At 44.4% G+C, this 26403-nt stretch overlaps 1 long non-coding RNA gene across 1 annotated transcript; it reads right to left on the bottom strand.

The window, feature by feature from the left end:
• Window positions 1-300: 300 nt before the first annotated feature.
• On the bottom strand, window positions 301-26403 carry LOC115898241. Its single transcript, XR_004057932.1, has 3 exons — window positions 26340-26403; window positions 9368-9503; window positions 301-462 (listed from the first exon to the last, which is right to left on the bottom strand). It is a non-coding gene; the product is annotated as an uncharacterized LOC115898241 (long non-coding RNA).

Genomic DNA, 26403 nt, shown 5'->3' with positions numbered 1-26403 from the left:
GGATGATTCTGAAAAATGTGGGACAATATGGAGAGAATAAGGCCAATCCAAAAGTAAGATACACTATAATGTTGTAGCAATGACAACAGTGCAATGTGGTGCATTAATAGTCAGATGGAACGACGGTACAGATACTCAATCCAGAAGCAGACTGAAACATACAGCTTCTAAATCTAAGGGGACATGAGGTAGAATGGAAAAGAGGCTGTTCTCAGAACGAGTAGAAGAGGTGCTCTTAGCTGTTCTACAACAAGGCCCACAAGAGTGGCTGAAAACTCAGATCACCAATTTGCAATAATGTCTCAATGTAAGTTTAAAGAAAACTCACTTCTGTCAGGATGACATCATCATCCAGGTCCTCTTCTTCATGCTGCTGAGGAGCTGGGGTGACCAGCATTGGAATCCCTTCCTCATCTGAGGAGTCAGATATGGTGATGGGCCCATCTCTGAGATTGATCCACTCTACAGGAAAGCAGAGAACACTGTTACTGGGAGGCTGGCACTATCACATCCAACCCTTTAAGTTTGTCCTGACAAGCGTACAGCCTAAAGTCAACTTCATGGCTACTAGTGTAACGTACCTCCTTAAGCAGCCCATGCACTTAAGCATTAAAAGCCATGTTTCTATGCTGACTTTTGCCAATAACACATTTTGGGAACTGCTAGAGAACATCTGACAATTACTATGCTCAAGATTATCAACTTTTTCTCATACTAGGTTGGAGAAATCTGTTCATAAAATTTTCTGGACTGCCAATTTCTTTAAAGTGAAATAATGGTCTCTCAATCCATCTCTATTCCTCCCGGGAATAAGTGGCTATTTTATTTAAATTGTTTGGTCTGAAAAAATTATCACTCAAAAATAGTAAAAGTTTAATTATTTAAAATATTGAAATTTGCTCATCTTAAACACAAACTTTAAGAATCATTTAAGCGAACCTATTTCAATGCTTTAGTTAAGCACCCATTTAGCACCTATGACAGTCAGCAATTTAACTTTCCAAGTTTCCTTTAAAATATATAATCTAACCAGGCCGGGCGCGGTGGCTCAAGCCTGTAATCCCAGCACTTTGGGAGGCCGAGATGGGTGGATCACAAGGTCAGGAGATCAAGACCATCCTGGCTAACCCAGTGAAACCCCGTCTCTACTAAAAATACAAAAAACTAGCCGGGCGAGGTGGCGGGCGCCTGTAGTCCCAGCTACTCAGGAGGCTGAGGCAGGAGAATGGCGTGAACCCGGGAGGCGGAGCTTGCAGTGAGCTGAGATCCGGCCACTGCACTCCAGCCTGGGCGACAAAGCGAGACTCCATCTCAAAAAAAAAAAAAAAATTATATATATATATATATAATCTAAACATCTAGATGTAGTAATTCTATTCAAGGTCTTTACTTCCTTTTATCGATTTGAAAACAGGCCATGTTTGATATGAATTACCGGGTAACACAAACTGGTATTTTTTTCTGTCTAGTTCCATAGGAATATCAAAGGTTAAATTGAACAATTTAAAAAAAAGCACTGGCCGGGAGCAGTGACTCAGGCCTGTAATCCCAGCACTTTGGGAGGCCAAGGTGGTTGGATCATGAGGTCAGGAGTTTGAGACCAGCCTGATCAACATGGTGAAATGCCGTCTCTACTAAAAATACAAAAATTAGCCAGCCGTTGTGGCACACGCCTGTAAACCCAGCTACTCAGGAGGCTGAGGCAAGAGAATCATTTGAACTCGGGAGGCAGAGATTGCAGTGAGCTGAGATCGCACCACTGCACTCCAGTCTGGGTGACAGTGAGACCTCGTCTCAAATTAAAAAAAAAAAAAAAGTCATTAAGTAACCGAAAAGAATGGAAGAAGAGAGACAGAAGAAAAGAAAGAGGCATCTCATCACTGCAATTTCTGAAATTCTTCCATTAAAGCTGTAATGTTTTTCTTTTGTGTGTGTGTTGTGTGTGTGTGTCTGGGACAGGGTCTTGCTCTATCACCCAGGCTGGAGTACAATGGTGTGATCATAGATCACTGCAGCTTCAACCTCCTAGGCTCAAGCAATCCTCCCACCTCAGCTTCTCAAGTAGCTAGGACACACTACGATGAACAGTTAATTAAAAAAAATTTTTTTTTTGGCCGGGCACAGTGGCTCAAGCCTGTAATCCCAGCACTTTGGGAGGCCGAGACGGGTGGATCACGAGGTCAAGAGATCGAGACCATCCTGGCTAACACGGTGAAACCCCGTCTCTACTAAAAAAATACAAAAAACTAGCTGAGCAAGGTGGCGGGTGCCTGTAGTCGCTGCTACTCAGGAGGCTAAGGCAGGAGAATGGCGTGAACACAGGAAGCAGAGCTTGCAGTGAGTTGAGATCTGGCCACTGCACTCCAGCCTAGGCGACAGAGAGAGACTCCGTCTTAAAAAAAAAAAAAAAAAAAAATTTTTTTTGTAGAGATGGAGTCTCACTATGTTCCTATACTGGCCTTGAACTCCTGGCCTCAAGTGATCCTCCCACCTCGGCCTCCCAAGAAGTCACTGGGGTGACAGGCATGAGCCACCATGCCCGACTTAATTGTGGATTTTTAAGGATGAGGATTTGCCAAGCTCCTCACTCAGCCATTTCAGAAGACAAATGTATGGGGGATCATTCTGAAGAGATACTGAGCAAAGAAAAGCTCTAGACACTGGTACATGAGGCATAGGAGTCAAGAAAAGAAAAGATACACCACTGAAAATGGTCATAGTGAATAAGACCCCTGCATCCACAGGAAATTGTAGATTCCTCTCTTGAAGAACTGACCCAAGAAAAAGACACACAATCTTGGTGTACCCAATGAAAAAGTTGGTTTAGGTTGGGCACGGTGGCTCACGCCAGCAATCCCAGAACTTTAGGAGGCCTAGACAGGCAGATCACTTGAGGTCAGGAGTTCGAGACCAGCCTGGCCAACATGGTGAAACCCCATCTCTACTATAAATACAAAAATTAGCCCGGTGTGGTGGCATGCAACTGTAATTCCAGCCACCTGGGAGACTGAGGCAGGAGAATCGCTTAAACCTGGGAGGTGGAGGCTGCGGTAAGCCAAGATCATGACACTGCACTCCAGCCTGGGTGCTAGAGCAAGACCCTGTTTCAGGCAAAAAAAAAAAAAAAAAAAAAAGGAAGGAAAGATGGGAGGGAGGGAACTGAAGGACAGGAAGGAGGAGAGGAGGAGGAAAGGAAGGAAGGGGAGGGAAGGGAAGGAATGGGAGGGGAAGGAAGGAAGAAGGGAGGAACGGAGGAAGGGAGGAAGGGAGGAAAGGAAAGGAAGAAGGAAGGAAGGAGGGAGGGAAGGATGGACGGAAGGAAGGAGGGAGGGAGGGAATGAACGAACCTATCACCTTATAATAAAGTCCAGTGTTTGACAAGATACCACACAACATACCACATGGAAGGTTCCAATTAGCTTTTCAAAGTATAAAAACACAGCATGGTCTACAAATCAAGTGTACAGCTCCATGAATTAACACAAAAGGGACATCTGTGTATAATCACCACCACAAGGTCACGAAATATTTATAGCACATTAGTAGCCTCCCTGTGCTTCTCCCAATCTCTGCTCTCCTTCATCCCCAAAGGGAGGACTTCTAATTGCACAGGTAAGTTTTGCATGTTTTTGAGTATATATTCTGTGTCTGGCTTTCCTGCAAATAATGTCTGAGATACATCCATATTGCATGCTGCTATAATTCTTTGTTGTCTATAATCCACTATATGAATACAACATAAATTACTCCTTCTTCTGTTGATAAACATTTGAGTACGTGGCAGTTTAGACTATCATAGATAATGCTATTATGAACACTCTTGTGCAAGTCTTTGGTGTACTCAGTTGCACACATTCTAGGAGTAGAAATGCTGAGTCATTGGGTAAGCATATGCTCCATTTTGGCAGTTAACACTAAACAAATTTTCCAAATTATACCAATTTACACTCCCATCTGCAGTGTAGGATAGTATGCTGCTTCACGTCCTTATGGGAACACAACCATGCTCATTCATTTATATACTGTCTATAGATTCTGACATGGTTTGGCTGTGTCCCCACCCAGAATATCATCTTGAATTGTAATCCCATAATCCCCACGTGTCAAGAGCAGGACCAGGTGGAGGTAATCGGATCATGGGGCCAGTTTCCCCCATTCTGCTCCCGTGATTGTGAGTCTTGAGGTATCTGATGGTTTTATAAGCACTGGCATTTCCCCTCCTTGCACTCACTCTATCCTGCCTAAGAGGGTGCCTGCTTCTTCTCTGTCTTTTGCCATGACAGTAATTTTCCAGAGGCCTTCCCAGCAATGTGGAACTGTGAGTCAATTAAACCTCTTTCCTTTATAAATTACCCAGTCTCAGGCATTTCTTCATAGCAGTGTGAAAGTGGACCAACACAGTTGCTTTCATGCTACAATGGTATAGCCGAATAGTTGCAACAGAAACCACGTGGCCCGCAAGGCTAAAATATTAACTCAGCTCTTTAAATTTGCTGAGCCCTAGTTATACTGGCTCACTGCAACCTCTGCCTCCTGGGTTCAAGCGATTCTCGTGCCTCAGCCTCCCAAGTAGCTGGGATTACAGGCTTGCAACATCATGCCCGGCTAATTTTTGTACTTTTAGTAGAGATGGGGTTTCCCATGTTGGCTAGGCTGGGTTTGTTTTTGTTTTTTGTTTTATTTTGCGACAGGGTCGCTCTCTGTTGCCCAGGCTGGAGTACAATAGCATGAACCCAGTTCTCTGAAGCCTTGACCTACTGGGTTCAAGTGATCCTCCCATCTTGGTATCCGAAGTACCTGGGACCTGGTGAACCCAAGACCACCATACCCAGCTAATTGTTTTATATTTAATTTTTTGTAGAGATAGGAATCTCATCATGTTGTCCAGGCCGGTCTCAAAATCCTAGGCTCAAGTTATCCTCCCACTTTGGCCTTCCAAAGTGCTGGGATTACAAGCATGAGCCACTGCGCCTGGCTGAGCTTTTTACTTCTTGTTTAATGTGTTTTAGGCCACAAGTTTTCTTCAAAACATGGCATTACATGTATCTCATAAATATAAGAGGCTATATTTTCATTATCATGTAATTCAAAATAATCTTCTAATTTTCATTGTGATTTCTTCTTACACTGGGTGCAGAATCCCACCTATGTTTATTACATTTTTTCACCGCGTTCTTCCAATCTTCTATATTCATACAAGTGTGTGTGTGTGCTTGCTCTTTCAGTTACTGAAACAAGTCTTAAAAATCCCCACTATAATGGTGGATTTGTCCAATTCTGTTTTTAGATTTGCCAATCTTTGCTTTGTATATTTTTCTATCATGTTACAAAGTATACAGGGATTAGCACTATTTTATCTTCCCAGTGTACTGAAACTTTTATCATTATGAACTCTATCAATGCTTCTGGCTGGAGTTTCTATCAATTTTATCAGATATTACACAGATATATCAGCATTTTTTTGGGGGGGGTGTGTGTGGCCATTTGCATGATGTACCTTTTTTCATTCCTGACAAAATCTTTTTAAATCTTTATTTTACCTTCATTTTTAAGCCTATTTCCACGAGGTATAGAATCATAGATGAGTAGGTAAAAACACTATTTAGCAATTAAAAAGGAATGAATTACTGATATATGCGACAACAGGGATGAATCTCAAAACATTACCTTTCACAAAAGAATTCAGGTACAAAGAATATATACAGTATGTATAATTCCATTTATATGAAATTATAGAGTGAAAAAAAGCAGATTAGTGGTTTTCTTAGGCCTGGAGTGGGGTAAGAACTGACTGCAAAGAGGCACAAGGGAATCTTTTTGGAGTGATAGAAAATGTTCTATATCGTAATTCAGGTGGTATATTCATTTGTCAAAACTCACTGAACTATACACTTTAAAAAAAAACTACAGAGGTTCATGCATAATAAAAATTATTAATGGCCGGGCGCGGTGGCTCAAGCCTGTAATCCCAGCACTTTGGGAGGCCAAGACGGGCGGATCACGAGGTCAGGAGATCAAGACCATCCTGGCTAACATGGTGAAACCCCGTCTCTACTAAAAATACAAAAAACTAGCCGGGCGAGGTGGCGGGCGCCTGTAGTCCCAGCTACTCGGGAGGCTGAGGCAGGAAAATGGCGGGAACCCGGGAGGCGGAGCTTGCAGTGAGCTGAGATCCGGCCACTGCACTCCAGCCTGGGTGACAGAGCGAGACTCCGTCTAAAAAAAAAAAAAAAAATTATTAATGCTGGCCAGGAGCAGTGGTTCACACCTGTAATCCTAGCACTTTGTGAGGCAGAGGCAACTGGATCACTTGAGCCCAGCAGGTCAAGACTAGTCTTGCCAGGCAACATTGTGAGACCCTCTCTTGATTAAAGAAAAAAAAATTAATGCAGCTAATAAAAACAAAACTCTATACACCTGAAAAAAGTTCTCACGATGGGTGCAGAGTATACATACTCGTCTAACAAAATACATCTCCAAAGTCAGTAATTTTCCAAAAGGAATTAGTTGTTCTTAAAAAAACTGTTCAAGTATATTTAAGATCCAATTAAAAAACAAAAAACAACTACAACATTAATTGGATATACATGTACAGAAAATTTTGAAATGATCATAAATACAAGTTATAACTAAGATTAAAAATTGCCTGAATCCAATAAATTATGGCTACAATCACTACCAAGTTAGAATACACTATTAATAAAATCCTGAAAATTAGTCCTTCTTTTGTACTCATAATTTGCATAGCTTGAGCAATTTTATTACTCTTGACTTATTCACCTAATAAAATTTGCTGAATTTTAAATGCTCTGAAAGCCAAATACACAGTTGACTCTTGAGCAACACGGATTTGAACAGTGTGGGTCCACTTATTTGCAGATTTTCTTCCACTTGTGTTACTCCTAAAACAGCAGGACTGCACAAGGCTTTCAGGAGCCTATCCCTTGCACCAGTGTGCCCTGAATGTGAAATGTGGAGTCAAAGGAGATTATTTTGGACCTTTAAGATTTAATGACTGCCCTACTGGGTTTTGAACTTGTGTGGGACCTCTCGCGCCTTTCTTTTGGCCAATTTCTCCCTTTTGGAACAGGAGCATATACCCAATATATGTACCCCCAATTGTATCTTGGGAATAACTAACTTGTTTTTGACTTTACAGGCTCATAGGTGGAAGGGATTAGACTTGTCTCAGATAAGACTGAACTTTTGAGTTAATGCTGGAATGAGTTAAGACTCTGGGGACTGTTGGGAAGGCATAATTGTATTTAGCAATGTGAGAAGGACAAGAGATTTGGGAGGCGCTGGGGCAGAATAGTATGGTTTGGATCTGTGTCCCTGTCCAAATTTCATATTCAACCGTAATCCCCAATGTTGGAGATGGGGCCTGGTGGGAGGTGATAGGATCATGGGGGTGGTATTTCATAAATGATTTAGCACCATCCCCTCTGGTTGCAACAGTGAGTTCTTGTGAAATCTGGTTGTTTAAAAGTGTGTGGCACCTCTTCCCCAATCCCTCTTATTCCTGCTCCAGCCATGTGAGACAAGCCTGCTTCCCCTTCTCCTTCTGTCATAAGTTTCCTAAGATCTCCCCAGAAGCAGAGGCCACTATGTTTCCTATACAGCCTACAGAATTGTGAACCAATTAAACCTCTTCTCTTTCTTTATAAATTACCCATCTTGGGCATTTCTTTACAGCCAGTGGAGAACCAACTAATACAAGGACCAACCCCTCTTCTTCCTCCTCCTCTTCAGCCTACTCAATGTGAGGATGATAAAGATGAAGACCTTCAGAATGGTCCACTTCTACTTAAGGAATAGCAACTATATTTTCTTTCTCTTCCTTATGATTTTCTTAATAACACTTCTTTTCTGTAGTTCACTTTATTATAAGAATATAGTATACAATATAAAACACATGTGCTGACTATTTGTTATCAGTAAGGCTTCCAATCAACAGTAGGCTATTTGTACTTAAGTTTTGGTGGAGTCATTTCTCTTCTTTTTTTTTTTTTTTGAGACGGAATCTTTGCTCTGTCGCTCAGGCTGGAGTGCAGTGGCGCAATCTCGGCTCACTACAACCTCTACCACCCAGGTTCAAGCGATTCTCCTGCCTCAGCCTCCCAAGTAGCTGGGACTACAGGCATGCACCACCACGCCCAGCTAATTTTTGTATTTTTTAGTAGAGACAGGGTTTCACCATGTTGGTCAGGCTGGTCTTGAACTCCTGACCTCGTGATCCACCAGCCTTGGCCTCCCAAAGTGCTGGGATTACAGGTGTGAGCCACCACGCCTGGCCTGGGGGAGTCATTTTTCTAAAGTCAAATGTAATTTACTCTCTACTAGAAAAATCATCTTTGTAAACACAAAATATTATCAATGAGAGAAAACAAAACCAGTATAACCTCTCCCATGGAATTTATAATTGCAAAAAATGAACATCAGGGTTCTTCTACACCTCAGCATGAATTTTTTCCTTTTAGCCCAAGTGTAAATGTGAATTCGAACTTAACAGGAAATTTCATACACATTTAAGAATGTTATAGAATAGCAAGCACTATTCCCTTTAAAAAGCAATAAAATTCCCCAAAACTTTAATAACTGTAGAACAGGCTGGGCGCAGTGATTCATGCCTGTAATCCCAGCACTTTGGGAGGCTGAGGCAGGCGGATCACCTGAGGTCGGGAGATCAAGACCAGCCTGACCAATATGGAGAAACCCCATCTCTACTAAAAATACAAAATTAGCAGGGCGTAGTGGCACATGCCTGTAATTCCAGCTACTCGGGAGGCTAAGGCAGGAGAATTGCTTGAACCCAGGAGGCGGAGGTTGTGATGAGCCAATATTACGCCATTGCACTTCAGCCTGGGTAACGAGCGAAATTCCGTCTCAAAAAAAGAAAACAAAACAAAACAAAACTGTAGAACAAAAAAATACATGTTCCAAAATTCCCCTCAAGGCTAAGCCAGAACATTCTGGCAAAAAAGAAATTAAGGATCACGGGAGGACAAGACAGGTTCAGCATCACCTGCAGTATTTCAGGTCATAAAGGCCTAGTGGAGCACTCCTTTATAATCACCATGCCTTCAAAAACTGATGCTGACACTCTCTCTTAAGACTCAATGACTGCACATTAACAGTGTCTTGCCAGCAAATTAACAGCTTATGAATCTCGTTGTAATGAATGAGTCTTACACTTCATTCATGCCAGCAATATCATTATCTAATTCTAGTCTAGTCTTTTTACATCTAAAAATGAAATGTCCCTGGATTCTAAATGGTACAAAACAGGATCATTTCAAAAGACAGAGCTGTGATACTAAAAGAAAAAGCCACAGGGAAAGGGATAAAGTGAGAGCAAACAACTTACCTTGTCCCCGATGGCAGTGAAAGTTGTTCAAGTGAATCACCTCTTCATTGCTGTTTCCCTCTGCCATTTTCAAACGCAGACATGCACATACGGGACTGCTAATATCTAAACATGGTGACCATCTGTTTCAAAAGGTCTGAAAAGGAAGCAAAGAGGCAGTAAGAAAGAGGGAGTATCAAAATTCTTGCCATGTATCTGGTCAGGGGACATCTGAAGCTTATGCTGAAAACATTCCTTAAGAAAACATATCCAAGGAAGTAGGTCAAAAAAAAAAAAAAAAAACCCACGAAAACTCAAAACGTATGGCATGAAAACATATTTTTAAAATACACATATTAAAGAGACAAAGTACAGACAGAGAATTCACATCTTGATACAAATATGTTAACAAAGAAATGAGTTAAGGGTATTAATAGGCAATTCACAAAAAAGAAAACACAGAAGATGCTCAACCTCACTAATAATCAGGGAAAGGCAAATCAGAAAATGAATTATGTTTCAGCCAGATGCAATGGCTCATGCCTGTAATCCCAGAACTTTGGGAGGCCGAAGCGGGAAGGTCATGAGGTCAGGAGTTCGAGACCAGCCTGACCAACATGGTGAAAACCCATCTCTACAAAAAATACAAAAATTAGCCGGGCGTGGTGGCAGGCATCTGTAGTCCCAGCTACTCGGGAGGCTGAGGCAGGAGAATGGCATGAACCCATGAGGCGGAGCTTGCAGTGAGCCGAGATTGCGCCACTGCACTCCAGCCTGGGCAACAGAGCGAGACTCCATCTGGAAAAAAAAAAAAAAACACCCCACACATACGCACACATGGCCGGGTGCAGTGGCTCACACCTGTAATCCCAGCACTTTGGGAGGCCGAGGTGGGGGGATCACGAGGTCTGGAGATTGAGACCATCCTGGCCAACAAGGTGAAACCCTGTCTCTACTAAAAATTAAAAAAATAATAATAAATAAATAATAAAAATACAAAAATTACCAGGGTGTGGTGACGGGCGCCCGATATCCCAGCTAGTTGGGAAGTTAAGGCAGAAAAATCACAAGAACCCGGGAGGCAGAGGTTGCAGTGAGCCAAGATCATGCCACTGCACTCCAGCCTGTGCGACAGAGACAGACTGTCTCAAAAAAAAAAAAAAAAAAAAAAAAAAAAAATTACAATTACAATATGCGTTAACAATGACCTCAGCAACTTCAGGACAGTGACTATTTCTGGGTAAGGGAGAATGAAAAGGAACTTGAACTTGAGTTACATATAACATTTTTTTTCTTTCGTTTGAAGATATTTAAAGCAAACAAGGCAAAACATGAACATATGTTAAATCTGGGTAGCAGACGTGAGTAGTAGACTTGTATTTTTGAAATCCATCCCTCTCTTCCTTTAAAAAGAGGTATCATGGTGTTAAAGCCAAGGACCAGCAATGGAACAGAAACACAGAAGCTAGTGATGGGGCTAAAGCTGCAGAACTATTGAACTCTGGGGATAGGAAACAGAAATATTTGGGAAATGGATTCATATGAGAATAATGGGGACAAAAAAATAAATTTAAAAAAATCTATGTCTATTACGGAAGGAGAAAAGGTGGGTACCAATGAGGGATTGGGTAGATTAACTATTAAGTGACATGAGGGAACCTTTCCAGGCTGTCATGCTCTATATATTGACTGTGGTGGTAGTCACTTGGGTATATGCATGTCAAAACTCACTGAACTGTATACTAAAATGAAGAGAATTTAATTATATATCAATAAAGATTTCTTTGAGGGCTGGGAGCAGTGGCTCACACCTGTAATCCCAGCACTTTGAGAGGCTGAGGAAGACGGATCACTTGAGGTCAGGAGTTCAAGACCAGCCCTGCCAAAGTGGTGAAACCCCATTTCTACTAAAAATATAAAAATTTGCCAGGCGTGGTGGCAGGCACCTGTAATCCCAGCAACTTGGAAGGCTGAGGCAGGAGAATAGCTTGAACCCAGTAGGCAGAGGTTGTAGTCTTTTTTTTTGAGCCAGAGTCTCTCTCTGTCATCCCCGCTGGAGAGCAGCTGTACGATCATGGCTCAATGCAGCCTTGATCCTGTGGGCTCAAGCAATCCTCCTGCCTCAGCCTCAGAGTAGCTGGGACTACAGGCATGTACCACCATGCCTAGCTAAATTTTTAAAAAATTTTGGTAGAGACAGGGTCTCACTATGTTGCCCAGGCTGGTCTGGATATCCTGGTCTCAAGCATTCCTTCTGCCTTGGCTTCCCAAAGTGCTGGGATTACAGCTGTGAACCACCAAGTCCAGCCTGTATCAATAAAGATTTTAACAAATAAAACAGATGGCTGGGTGCAATGGCTCATGCCTGTAATCTCAGCACTTTGGGAGGCCAAGGCAGGCGGGCCACTCGAGGTCAGGAGTTGAGACCAGCCTGGCCAACATGGCGAAACCCTGCCTCTACTAAAAATACGAAAAATTAGCTAGGTGTGGTGGCAGGCACCTGTAATCCCAGCTACTTAGGAGGCTGAGGCAGAATTGCTTCAACCTGGGAAGCAGAGGTTGCAGTTAGCTGAGATCGCGCCATTGAACTCCAGGTTGGGAGACAAGAGCAAAACTCTGTCTCAAAAGAATAAATTTATTAAAAAATAAAACAAAGCAAAACAGGTAAGTATCCATTCAAGCAAGGGTGTGGTGAAACTATACTGTCTACTGAACAGTAGTAAAAATAAAACCACACATAAATATGTCATAAGGTAAAACATTAAAATTGCAAAAACTACCAGACGTAAAACAAGGATAAAAATAGACTCTTCAGGCTGGGCGTGGTGGCTCACACCTGTAATCCCAGCACTTTGGGAGGCTGAGGAGGGCGGATCACTTGAAGTCAGGAGTTCGAGACCAGCCTGGTCAGCATGGCAAAACGCTGTCTCTACTAAAAATACAAAAATCAGCTTGGTGTGGTGGCATGCACCTGTAATCCCAGCTGTTCAGGAGGTTGAGGTGAGAGAATCACCTGAACCCTGGAGGCCGAGGTTGCAGTAGGCCAAGATCATGCCACTGTACTCCAGCCTAGGCAATAGAGCAAGACACCGTCTCCTTAAAAAAAAAAAAAAAAAAAAAAAAAAAGACTCTTCATAAGAAGCAATTAACACCAAAGTAATAAAATATGATCTTTAAGTAGTAGAGAAAAAATAACTGTAAACTTCAAATTCTGTGATCCCTTATTTTTCAAGAGTAAGGGCAGGGGCTGGCTACAGTGGTTCATGCCTATAATCTCACCACTTTGGGAACCCAAAGCGGGACAACTGCTGGAGGCCAGAAATTTGAGACCAGCCTGAGCAAACTTGGTGAGACCCCATCTCTACAAAAAACTGAAAAAAATTAGTTGGGCATGGTGGCACGCATCTGTGGTCCCACTTACTCGGGAGGCTGAGGCTAGAGGATTGCTTGAGCCCATGAGTTCCAAGGTTACAGTGAGCTATGACCAACCCAGTGCACTCCAGTCTAGGAAACAGAGCAAGACTCTCTTAAAAAAAAAAAAAAAAAAGTAAGGATGGGATAAAACAATTTTTACACATTCAAAGACTAAGAGAGTTTACCTCCCACAGATACCCAAAGAGCTATTAAAAAAATGAACTTCAAGGCCAGGCATGGTGGCTCATACCTGTAATCCCAGGACTTTGGGGGGTCAAGGCCAGTGGATCGCTTAAGGTCAGGAATTTGAGACCAGCCTGGGCAACATAGTGAGGACTATCTATACTAAAAATACAAAAATTAACTGGGTGTGGTAGCAGGTGGGAACCTGTAATCCCAGCTACTTGGGAGGCTGAGGTAGGAGAACTGCTTGAGTTTGGCAGGGGGAGGTTGCAGTGAGCTGAGATCGTGCCACTGCACTCCAGCCTAGGCAACAGAGTGAAACTCCATCTCGAAAAAAAAGGCATGGTGGTGCACACCCGTAGTACCAGCTACTCAGGAAGATGAGGCAGGAGAATGGCTTGAACCCAGGAGTTCAACACTGCAGTGTGCCACCATCATGCCACTGCACTCCAGCCAGGGTGAGAGCAAGATCCTGCCTCTGAAACACAAAAAGCATGAAAAAGAAATGGGGGGCCGGCATGGTGGCTCACATCTGTAATCCCAGTACTTCGGGAGGCTGAGGCGGGCAGACTGCCTGAGCTCAGGAGTTTGCCACCAGTCTGGGCAACACAAGTGAAACCCCGTCTCTACTAAAATACAAAAAAAAAAAAAAAAAAAAAAAAATTAGCCGGGTGTGGTGGTATACACACGTAACCCCAGCTACTCGGGAGGCTGAGGCAGGAGAATTGCTTGAACCCGGGAGGCAGAGGTTGCAGTGAGCCGAGATCGCACCACTACACTCCAGCCTGGGTGACAAAACGAGACTCTGTCTCAAAAAAAGAAAAAAAAAAAGAAAAAAAGAAATAGAAACATGAATCCTGGCTGGACACAATGGCTCACACTTGTAATCCAGGAAACCAATCCTTGGGATACCAAGGTGGGAGAATCACTTGACGCTAGGGGTTCAAGACCAGCCTGGGCAATATAGCTAGACCCTGTCTCTATAGCTAGACCCTGTCACTATAGGTGGCATGCTCCTATAGTTCTAGCTACTCAGGAGTCTGAAGCAGGAGGATCTCCTGAACCCAGGAGTTTGATGTTGCAGTGAGCCATGAGTATGCCACTGCATTCCAGCCTGGGTAACAGAGACATGTCTCAAAAAACTAAAACAAAAACAAACAAAAAACCCTTGAGTTTAGAGAAATGAGTGGTGCTCTAAACTGTGTCACGCCTGGCCTCCAAATTACTATATTGAAGCTCTGACCTCCAATATAATGGTATTTGGAGATGGAGTCTGTGGGAGGTGATTAGAATTAGATGAAGTCGTGGAGGTGGGGCCCTCATGATGGCTGGGCACACTGAGAAGAAGAGATAACAGAGAGCTTGCTTTTTCTCTCCATCATGTGAGAACACAGGGAGAAGGCAGTTGTCTGAGATCCAGGAAGAGAAATAACCGGAATCCAACAATGCTGAAACTCTATTCTCAGACTTCCAAATTCCAGAACTGTGAGAAAATAAATTTGTTTTAAATGTCACCCAGTCGATGCTATTTTGTTAGTCTATGGTATCAGTCGGCTTGAGCTGACCAATACAGGTGGAATTACAGAAACAACACATATAGCACAGAAAATAATGAAACAGGGTATTAATTTCAGGAAACGAACGTCTGTGGCACAACTTTTTAAAAATGTTTAAAAGGTGAAATTAAAATGCTATACAACTATAGAGGGTGCATATGTATGTTTAGAGTGTGTATGTTTAGAGACTGATATTCACCAGATAGTTGTACAACAATAATGTCCTTGGGTCTTGTTTCAGAAGCTAACAGAGAGAATAAAATTACAAGCCAAAATGAGGATGCTGCTATGTATGAGCCATTTTTCTTATCCCTTTACATGCATAACACATCTAATCCTAACAACATCCCAATAATCCTGGCATGATTATTCACCTTACTTTACAGAGACTTTGGTTCTGGTCATGACAAAGTATTAATAGCCTGTAGTGGACAAACTCTTTGCCTCTTCTTACAAATCCACTATAAAAAGACCAAATATATAAAACACATCTTTGAAGGCAACGGAGAAAAACCGACTGGCAGGATTTCAGGGGCTCTGATCCGTGAAAAATGAGACGCACATTAGGACAGGACACATTTATCCTGCATTTTTTGTCTCCTGAAGGCACTTCCCAAATCTTAAGTGTGAAAAAATGGACCTGAGGCAGAAGCAGCAATTTCAATGGGCTGAGGAGCTGAAGGTCAGAGTTTGGGGCTGCCAAAGTAGCTGAGACTTAAGGGACGAAATTCTAGCAAGGAAGAATCCACTGAGAAATAAATCTCCAAAATCCAGAATAATAACCTCCTCACCGCCCCCACCAAGTTGCTGACCTATGCTACATACATGCAGGACTAGACTCCCCAAAATCCAATAGCAGAAAAGCTAAAGTGCTGAGCAGAGACCTCAGCAAACATATATTGTTGAGAGGGATTTTTTTTTTGAGATGGAGTTTTGCTCTGCCATCCAGGCTGCAGTAATGGTACAATCTTGGCTCACTGCAACCTCCGCCTCCTGGGTTCAAGCCATTTTCCTGCTTCAGCCTCCCAAGTAGCAGGGACTACAGGCACGCACCACCATGCCCAGCTAATTTTTGTATTTTCAGTACAGAGGGGATTTTGTTATGTTGGCCAGGCTGGTCTCGAACTCCTGACCTCAGGTGATGCACCTGCTTTGGCCTCCCAAAGTACTGGGATTACAGGCATAAGCCACCACTCCCAGCCTGTTGAGAGAGATTAAAGGTCAAACCCAACTAAAGTAGAGGAGTGCTGGTAAACCCTGAGCTTTCATCTGAGATCCTAGGAAAGCCAAATCTTAAAGATTAAGAGCAAAATGAAAACAGACTTAATACAGACCAAACCATGACAGGATCAAGATGATCTGCCAGTACTCTAATTTGCACACCTAAAAAACTTAAACCACAATGGGGGAGTATCATTTGGAACCTCCAGTTTTTTCATTCATAATGTCCAGACTTTGATTAAAAAAACAAACAAACATTACCAGGTGTGGCAGCTCATGTCTGTAATCCTAGCACTTTGAGAGGCTGAAGCAGGAGGATCACTTGAGCCCAGGAGTTTAAGACCAGCCTGGGAAATATAGTGAGATCTTGTCTCTATTAGGGGAAAACAAAACAAAACAAAAGGCCAGGCCCAGTGGCTCATGCCTGTAATCCCAGCACTTTGGGAGGCCGAGGCGGGTGGATCACCTGAGCTCAGGAGTTTGAGACCAGCCCGGCCAACCCGGTGAAACAGTCTCTACTAAAAACACAAAAATTAGCTGGGTGTGGTGGCACATGCTTGTAATCGCAGCTACTCGGGAGGCTGAGGTAGGAGAATCGCTTGAATTGGGGAGATGGAGGTTGCAGTGAGCCGAGATGAAGCCATTGCACTCCAGCCTAGGCAACAAGAGTGAAACTCTGTCTCAAAAAAATAAAATAAAATAAAACAAAACCACAAGAAAATTCTGGGAAGACAGCAGTAGTAACAGCACAATAGTCTTTGCATCGCCTCAAATTGCCACATTCCATGGACAACAGTTACAAAAACACTAGACAAGAAAGAATCTCCACAAACACCAAATTACTGTAAACACAAGATTTAAATGTGCTTCTTGCTCTGTCACCGAGGCTGGAGTGCAGTGGTGCGATCTCAGCTCACTGCAACTTCCATCTCCCAGGTTTAAGCAATTCAATCCTCTTCTTCCTCTCTGAGAAAATCTCAACTTTCTTTGCCTTCCTAGGAGAAAGCATTGTGCCTCAGAGGCAGTAAGCTCCAGATCGGGGCTTCTCATTAAATGTCTACAAAGAATTAATAGTCAAATAATATCAGTATTTTCTCAACTTATAGAATGTGAAGTTATAGATACCATCAAAATAGATAGATACCAAAACCAGGTCAGCAAAGTTTTACAACAGAACTTTCTGGCATTTATAACTGAACAAAGGTATTCCTTTCTTCTTTTTGAGACAGTTTCGCTCTTGTCATCCAGGCTAGAGTGCAATGGCATGATCCTGGCTCACTGCAACCTCTGCATCCAGGGTTCAAGCGATTCTCCTGCCTCACCCTCCAGAGTAGCTGGGATTACAGGCATATGCCACCATGCCCGGCTACATTTTATATTTTTTAGTAGACACACGGTTTCACCATGTTGGCCAGGCTAGTCTCGAACTCCTGACCTCTGGTGATCCCGCCTCAGCCTTCCAAAGTGCTGGGATTACAGGCATGAGCCACCGTGCCTGGCCCCAGGTATTCCCATTTTTAAAACTGACATATACCAGCCTAAGTCTGGGTCTCTCATTTGAAATGATACTGATGATATTTATAAGTAGCATGATATTTAAAAGAACGGCTCTGATATCAAATTTAAACTGCATCTAATTTAAGTTCTTTTTTTCCCCAAATAAGATTTTTTTTTTTTTTTTTTTTTGAGACGGAGTCTCCCACTGTCACCTGGGCTGGAGTGTAGTGGCACAATCTCAGCTCACTGCAACCTCTGCCTCCTGGGTTCAAGCGACTCTCCTGCCTCAGCCTCCTGAGTAGCAGGGATTACAGGTGCCCACCACCACACCAGCTAGTTTTTTGTATTTTTAGTAGAGATGGCATTTCACCATGTTGGCCAGGCTGGTCTCAAACTCCTGACCTCGTGATTTGCCAGCCTTGGCCTCCCAAAGTGCTGGGATTACAGGCGTGAGCCACCGTGCCCAGTCAGATTTTTAAAAAGTATTCTGAACACTATTTTCAAGCCAAATGTCCTTTCTTTTTTTTTTTTTTTTGAGGCAGAGTCTTGCTTTGTCACCCAAGCTGGAGTGCAGTGGCAAGATCTCAGCTCACTGAAACCTCCATTTCCCGGGTTCAAGCAAGTCTCCTGCCTCAGCCTCCCTGAGTAGCTGGGACGACACATGCGTGCCACCATGCTGGTTAATTTTTGTATTTTTAGTAGAGAAGTGGTTTCGCCATGTTGCCCAGGCTGATCTTGAACTCTTGACTTCAGGTGATCTGCCTGCCTTGGCCTCCCAAAGTCCTGGGGTAACAGGCGTGAGTCACTGCGCCTGGCCTCAAGCCAAATTTCTTATCTTTCTTTTGGCCACAACTGGCTTCCTTCAATTTTACACTGGAAATCAAAGGGAGATGTGGGTCGTTTTACAGCTAATTTAGTTGAAATGTCAGGCTTGTAGTTAAGCAGATTACTAGTAACGGTTTAAAAAAGTCCTCATGAGGCCGGGCGTGGTGGCTCAAGCCTGTAATCCCAGCACTTTGGGAGGCTGAGACAGGTGGATCACAAGGTCAGGAGATCGAGACCATCCTGGCTAACACAGTGAAACCCCATCTCTACTAAAAAATACAAAAAACTAGCCGGGCGAGGTGGCGGGGGCCTGCAGTCCCAGCTACTCGGGAGGCTGAGGCAGGAGAATGGCGTGAGCCCGGGAGGCGGAGTTTGCAGTGAGCTGAGATCTGGCCACTGCACTCCAGCCTGGGCGACAGAGCGAGACTCCGTCTCAAAAAAAAAAAAAAAAAAAAAAGTCCTCATGAGTGGCACACCAGTGGCCCCAACTTGTGAGAAGAAAAGAAGTCTGATGATGGAATTTCTTCTCTTGACTAAATGCAAGTCTCTGTATCAGGTCATGTAACTCTCTCACACTCAGTCTCTTTATCTGGGCTTCGGATCATACTGCCTTATGTTTAAATCTTGGTTTCACCATTTAGTCAATCAGTGGCTCCAAATAAATTGTTCAATCTCCTGGGCCAATCTCCTCATTTGTAAAATGAGAATGCAGTTGTTTTAAAATTAGTTGCGGGTAGGTAGAGAGGCATGTGCCCAAGTCCCAGCTTGACTGTGGAAGCTGAGGCAAGAGGATCCTTTGAGTCCAGGAGTTCAAGGCTGCAAGTGAGTTATGACAGCACCACTGCACTCCAGCATAGGCGGCAGAGGGAGAACCTACCTCCAAAAAAATTCATTAATTTAAAAAAATAAAAACTTTTGGCCGGCGCGGTGGCTCACGCCTATAACCTCAGCACTTTGGGAGGCCGAGGCAGGCAGATCACGAGGTCAGGAAATCAAGACCATTCTGGTTAACACGGTGAAACCCCGTCTCTACTAAAAACATACACACAAAAAAAATTAGCCGGGTGTGGTAGCAGGCGACTGTAGTCTCAGCTACCCGGGAGGCTGAAGCAGGAGAATGGCGTGAACCCGGGAGACGGAGCTTGCAGTGAGCCAAGATTGCGCCACTGCACTACAGCCTGGGCGACAGAGCGAGACTCCGTCTCAATAAATAAAAAAATAAATAAATAAATATAAATAAATAAAAACTTTTAAAAAACTGTATCAGTTGAATTACATAAAGTTTTAGCACAATGCCTGACATATACTAAGTGTTACATTATGCTATTTTTATTAACTGCTACCTGAGAAACAGAAAAATGGCAATATCTATTCTTACATTATAAGGCTATGTTGAAAAATAAGAGAAGCCACTTTGTATATGGTCAATGCCATCAAAATAGAAGCACCGTAATCACAAGTACACAGGAAATCCAGTGTTTATTAATAAAATACAGTTCAAGAGGAAAAAAAAATCTTTATTTTCCCATTCCAAGTTACTTTTTTTTTTGAGACAAAGTTTCAAAAAAAACTTCTCTACTAAAAATACAAAAATTAACCAGCATGGTGGCACGCATGTGTCGTCCCAGCTACTCAGGGAGGCTGAGGCAGGAGACTTGCTTGAACCCGGGAAATGGAGGTTTCAGTGAGCTGAGATCCTGCCACTGCACTCCAGCTTGGGTGACAAAGCAAGACTCTGTCTGAAAAAAAAAAAAAAAAAAAAAAGGACATTTGGCTTGAAAATAGTGTTCAAAAAAAAAAAAAACTCAGCCTGTTGCACAGGCTGGAGTGCAATGGTACAATCTCAGTTCACTGCAACTTCCGCCTCTAGGGTTCAAGCAATTCTCCTGTCTCAGCCTCCCAAGTAGCTGGGATTACAGGCATGTTGCCACCATGCCCAGCTAATTTTGTATTTTTAGTAGAGATGGCATTTCACCATCTTATGCTGGTCTTGAACTCCCGACCTCAGGTGATCCACCCTCTCCGATACTCACCAAAGTGGTGAGATTACAGGCAAAAGCCACCGTGCCTGGCCTCTTTTCTTATTTATAGTTGTATTTTTAATGCCTAGCACAGTTGTTGAACGAGTGGCTCCAAAAACTTCTTCCTCTGTCAAAGACTGGAGCTGTTATTCATCATGGCTATAGAACCAGAGGCAGGAAACATGGCCAAGGCAACAACAATTAGGATTTTCTTCAGTTATCAAGTATTGCCTATTACAGATAATATGGGAAACAAGAAACTCAAGAAGAAAAGAGAATCACTCATGGTTCTCTCACCCAATTTTCTGGTTTTCAAAATCTCACCTTCACTGCCTCGTGACCAGAATGCTTAAGTCTGTCTTCTACAAATCATTTTCTTCTCCTTGTTCTATTCAGGTTGCTTCTCCATTTTTCCTTATGTATATGCTCCTAAACTACTACTGCATGATCCTGGGGCTCTGTAGTGCCCCTGGCTCTCCAGAATACTTTCTGTAAATATGCCTGCCACTTCTGCAACAGATTTGGGGGTCATTAAAGACTTTCAAATTTAATGAGTTAATCCCCTTGACTTTCCAGCAAAAAGTGGGCAAAGCAGGCCAGGCACGGTGGCTCACACCTGTAATCCCAAAACTTTGGGAGGCCGAGGTGGGTGGATTATTTGAGGTCAGGAGTTCGAGACCAGCCTGGCCAACATGATGAAACCCCGTCTTTACTAAAAATACAAAAACCAGTCAGGCGTGGTTGCAGGCGCCTGTAGTCCCAGCTACTCAGGAGGCTGAGCCAGGAGAATTGCTTGAACCCAGGATGCAGAGGTTGCAGTGAGCCTAGATTGTGTCACTGCACTCCAGCCTGGGTGACAGAAAGAGACTCCGTCTCAAAAAAGAAAGAAAAGAAAAAGTGGGCAAAGCAGAGCTAGTCACAGGCGGGAAGATGACATGCCCATATCATACCAGGCCTCCACAGTACCTCTTCCTAGCATGTTTTTAAAAATGTCTATAAACGATTGTTTTTCATTCAAATACCACTTGCTCATCCTAACCATTCTTTGGATATCCATCCTGAGTCTGTACTAATATAATCAATATTAAATCAATACAGAAAAAGTTTACTGTCAGATCCCCATATCCAGATGTGAAAGCTGTGGATACGGAGAGCTGACTGTACTACAGCATTTTATATAACAAGAATTGGTTATGTATCATCGGGAATACATCAAAAGAAACTCTCACGTGGATTTTTGTCTCAAAGAACTCAGAGCCCCATCAATCAGAGAATAAAGTTACTAGTGCAATAAAGAGACTATAGGGGAAGGGCAGGTAGTCAGGGAAGGTTGAGCAGGAATAGCCATATCAAGCCAAAGTGAGAGCTGTGTCAGATTTGGGCTTATCCTTTAAAAGCACAGCAGCCCGCAACTCTACTAAAAAAATACAAAAATTAGCTGGGTGCGGTGGCACACGCCTGTAATCCCAATTACTCTGGAAACTGAGGCACAAGAATTGCTTGAACCCAGGAGGCAGAGGTTGCAGTGAGTTGATATTGTGCCACTGCACCCCAGCCTGTGCGACAGAGGGAGACTCTGTCTCAAAAAAAAAAAAAAAGAAAGAAAGAAAAGAAAAGAAAAAAAGAGAAAGAAAGAAAACAAAAGGCACAGCAGCTTTCACTTAGGGCTCCTGGGCCCAGAGTCATCAGGTAAAAAGTCTGAAAACCCTGCTGAGAGATCACACAGAAAGCCCTGACACTACATGCGGAGGGAAAGAGCCAGCTGAGCCCAGCCTTCCAGCAGTCTTCGACAAGGCATGTGAACGAAGAAGCCATTATGGAAGCGGATGCTCCAGCACTGGCCACCTCTAAGGATAGCATGTGGACCAGAGAAAAATGGCCAACGTCAGCACTTCTCAATTCTCCTGACTCATAAAACTGTCAACAAACAAAATTATTCTATGAAGCCAGTGAGTATTCAGGTGGTTTGTTATGCATCAACAGATAACTGAAACAGAGCTCAGATTTTATTTTCTAGCCAATGGGAAGCAACGCAATGACAACTGTGCTTTAGAAAAATCAACCTGGCTGCAATGCGTAAGATGGCCTGTAGGAGACAACTGGTGCCAGGAAACCCAGGAAACAAGAGCCAACAGTACCTAGGGGGAGGAAAACAGTATCTACGGGGAGGAAAATAATACAAGACACTGACTGCAGAGTTAGAGTCGATGGGATCTGTGTATGTCATTGGCCATCAGGGCAAGAAGAAGGAATCAAAGTTGACCTAGATGCTGAGATCAGGTGACCACAGGATGGTGATGCTATTAAGGAAGAACAAAGCAGATGATGAGTTCAGAGAAAGAAAATGAAAATTGTGTTAACTTTAATAAGTGGACAAAATAACTACAGTAAAATAACATCCATGATTACGGATATAAATATGCAAACAATTAGTCTAGAGTTTAAAAATTCTAAGAATCCTATTATCAGTGCATTTTTACAATAGGAAAGGTTTTAAATCAAAAATTAAACTCAAAATCTTCAGTGGGCGGGCTAAATAGTTTAACATAAAACATCAAGATTTTCTTCATCCTCATGTGTGGAGGGTAAAATCAATGTTTTCAACGACCTTTTTAGAACTGAATCTTCTGTGACCAAAGGACATGCTTCTGCTTCTAGCCCAAGTACTGCCTTGCAGGCTCCATCCCTTGACATATTTTCATATAGCACTGAGTTATTTCTTTTAAACCACAAATCTCACCATGGTGGAACCATGGCCTACAAAACGCTACCATCACCTGACCTTGCTGACATAGCGGGCCTTACCTCATACCTTTTCCCCCTGCATTCACCACTCAGTAGTAGCAACGGTTCAGTTCCACGATTTGCTCCTTCTTCCACTGCAGGCTCTTCCTCAGCTGGACTATTCTTCTTCACTGCCTCTTGGACCAAATTAACTCTATTCGGTTCTTTGCTTTCTCTTGAGAAAAACTATTCCTGACTATCCCCTAGATGTTCCTCCCTAGTTCAATCACACAACGTACGTACCTCATTTCTTCAAAGTACTTACAACAATAATTTCATATACTTACTTAGGAAACTGTGTAATTTCGGTCTCCTCTGCTAAAACTTGCGTTCTAAGAAGGCAGAACCAAAGTATTACTTGATCCCAAAGCCCCAGGACACAGCACACTGGATGGCACATAGTAGATGCTTTTCAATAGTAGATGTACTTTCAGAATAAATAGCACTCACTAATTATAGCAGGATAATTACTGGCACGAACTCTGGGTCCAAACTGAGTTCAAGTTCCAAGCTGACCCTTACAAGTTTTGAGACTAGATATTTTTCAGCACCTCAGTTTCTTTTTAAAAATTTATTACTATTTTTGAGACGGAGTCTCGCTCTGTCAGCCAGGCTGGAGTGCAGTAGCATGATCTCGGATCACTGTAACCTCTGCCTCCCGGGTTCATGTGATTCTCCTGCCTCAGCCTCCCAAGTAGCTGAGATTACAAGCATGCGCCACCACGTCTGGCTAACTTTTGTATTTTTAGTAGAGACAGGGTTTCATCACGTTGGCCAGGCTGGTCTCGAACTCCTGACCTCAGGTCATCCGCCCTCCTCAGCCCCCTAAAGTGCTGGGATTACAGGCATGAGCCACACCATGCCCGGCTATGTTCTATAATCTTTGACAATAATGCAGCTATAATGATGACATCAGGTATGAGAATGAATTATGTCTCCAAAGATCTAAAATATAGGAACGCCTAGAATTTTGTAAACACATTAAATAGTAACTCGTAGTAGAGTTAGCAACAGAGGGACAGCTAGCAAACACCAGCTCTCTCAACTACTCTATTCATTAACTTTTAGTCTGTCTCACTCATACCTAACCCTTCTTTATCTGATTTCTCCACAAGGGCTTCAGGGGTTCTCTTCTATTAGCTGCTGCTTCTCTAATTAGGGTAAAAATCTAAAGCCTCCAGTGAGGTTTGCCAGGGGCTGCAAAATCTGGCCTAGACTCTCCAGGCATTTCCTGAAACCCACCACTACTCCCCATACCCCAGGCGCAATAAATTATGAAATACAAAACCAAGGCAAAGCCAGGCCATTTATTAGCCTTCTTCCTCAAAGCAAGCAGACTAAATTGAGATGTTTCATAAAATCTTCCCGTTCCTCTCTCCCTTCTCAGCGTGTAAAGAATGTTCTGCAAGAGCACGGTGGCTCAAGCCTGTAATTCTTGCGCTTTGGGAGGCTGAGGGTCACTTAAACCCAGGAGTTGGGCAGCAGAGCCAGACTCCGTCTCTTAAAAAACAAAAAAACTTGGACGGCCGTGGTGGCGCACGCCTGTAATCCCAGCTACTCGGGACGCTGAGGCAGGAGAATCACTTGAATCTGGGAGGTGGAGGGTGCAGTGGGCAGAGATCACACCACTGCACTTTAGCCTGAACAGAGCCAGACTCGTCTCTCCCCCCCACCCCGCCCCCAAAAAAAGGCTCAATCAATGGGCTGCGGTGGGTGGGGCAGAGAGGAACTGAAGGGACATACTACATTTAAACGCCACCGTTTCCGAGGGACGCGGATGTGCTCTGGTCCCCCACCTGCATCCCATTCAGTAAACAAAGGTGATACATACTAGTGTGCCTAACTATTGCCCACCAAAACATACAGCAGCACAAACCCATTTTTCTAAGACTTTGTGCCTGACTATTGCAGGAAGCTGGAGGATAAAAAACAGCTGGAGAATAGATGAGCTGATGTTTGGCTCCTAACCTCTAAAACAATGCCAACCCAGCCCCTTCCAGGAGTAACAGCTTGAAAACAATACACCAAACTTGGATAGTTTTTAGCATTCCTGGCAATTCCATTATTAATTCATGGGTCTTCTTCATAAGGGAAGAAACCCCATTTTTGAGGTGAGGCACAGGCCCACGAGGGCAAAATGGCCTGGCCAAGCTGGAGCCAGGTGTGTGTGAGGGCCACTGTGAGCCCCTCTGCCCTGCTCACCCTCTACCTCACAGCGCTTCTTCTGTAGGTGAACGACTGGGTTTTCAGCCAGGGCGCTTCTTACTGAAGGGCCCAAGGGCCCAAGGGCCCCGGGAGAACACAGCTGACACGTTTTTGGAAAAGACTATGTAGCACTTTGGGAGGCCGAGGCGGAGGGATCACCTGAGGTCAGAAGTTCGAGACCAGCCTGGCCAACATGGTGAAACCCTGTCTCTACTACAAATACAAAAATTAGCCAGGTGTGGTGGCACATGCCTGGAATTCCAGCTGAAGCAATCCCTGTGAGGCTGAGGCAGGAGAATTGCTTGACGCAGGGAGGCGGAGGTTGCAGTGAGCCGAGACCGCGTCACTGCACTCCAGCCTGGGCAACAGAGCAAGACTTCGTCTCAAAAAAAAAAAAAAAAAAAAAAAAAAAAAAAAAAAAAAGAACGTTCTTTTTGCACCATCAAAGTACCCGAGACAATTGCTATCCAGGCCCTCAGGGATGCACAGAGCCCTGGCGAATTTGTCAGAAATTTCTGTAAGCCGCACGCCGCGCACGCTCCGGGTTAGTTGCAAGTGGCCCAAAGTCTTGGATCCCTGGTCCCGTTCCACCAGGAGCCGGGCACCTCGACGCGGGGACAGCGGCCTCGCTCCCTGCTCAGAGCCCAGGCACCGGAGCCGGGCCAGCCCCCAGCGCCCCACAGAAGGGTTTGACGCACTTGCGGCGCCCTGGCGAGTGCCCGGCGACAGTCGCCAACTTTCGCGGAATAACACCCGCTCCAGCTGTGAGGGGAGAGGTGGGAAAACGCCGCCCGCCTGGGCTGGGGTTCACAGGGACCGGCCGCTTCCCCGCCGCTCCTCCAGGCCGCGCTCGGGTGCACGGCCCCGCCTCCGCGGCGGCCTCGGGCCCGGGGGAGGGAAGCGCGGTCTCTCAGGCTGTCGCCCTCGCGCAGCCGACTCAAAGGGCCGGCCCACGAAACTTCGCGAAGAGGCGGGAGGGGGTCGCCCAGTCGCTCAGCGCCTTTGTCGCTCCCGTCTCGCCACCGCACGGGGCTCGAGACGCCCAGCCCAGTCCTTTGGCCTGGTCCCGCCCGGGCCTCGGCCCGCGCCCCTCAGCTCGGCGGCCCTCACGGCCCGCGCCCCCGCCCCCACCCCCGGAGATCCACGGAGGCGTCCCGCATAGAGGCCGCCTCGCCTCACAGACCCGCCCAGGAGCTCCAGCGCGCCCCGCGACCGACACTCCACTCGCCACTCACTCTGCCGGCTAGCCAGGCGGGTTCGGCGGCCTTCGCTACCCACGCCACTTACTCTTCAGAAGCCGCAGCTGCGGGCTCCGTCGCCGCCGCTGAGGCAGCCGCTACACTCCTTCCGG

The sequence above is a fragment of the Rhinopithecus roxellana genome, chromosome 6, assembly GCF_007565055.1.
Source record: "Rhinopithecus roxellana isolate Shanxi Qingling chromosome 6, ASM756505v1, whole genome shotgun sequence".
NCBI lineage: Eukaryota > Metazoa > Chordata > Mammalia > Primates > Cercopithecidae > Rhinopithecus > Rhinopithecus roxellana.
Note: the sequence above shows the minus strand (reverse complement) of the source record. Positions and strands in the feature narration are given on the sequence as shown.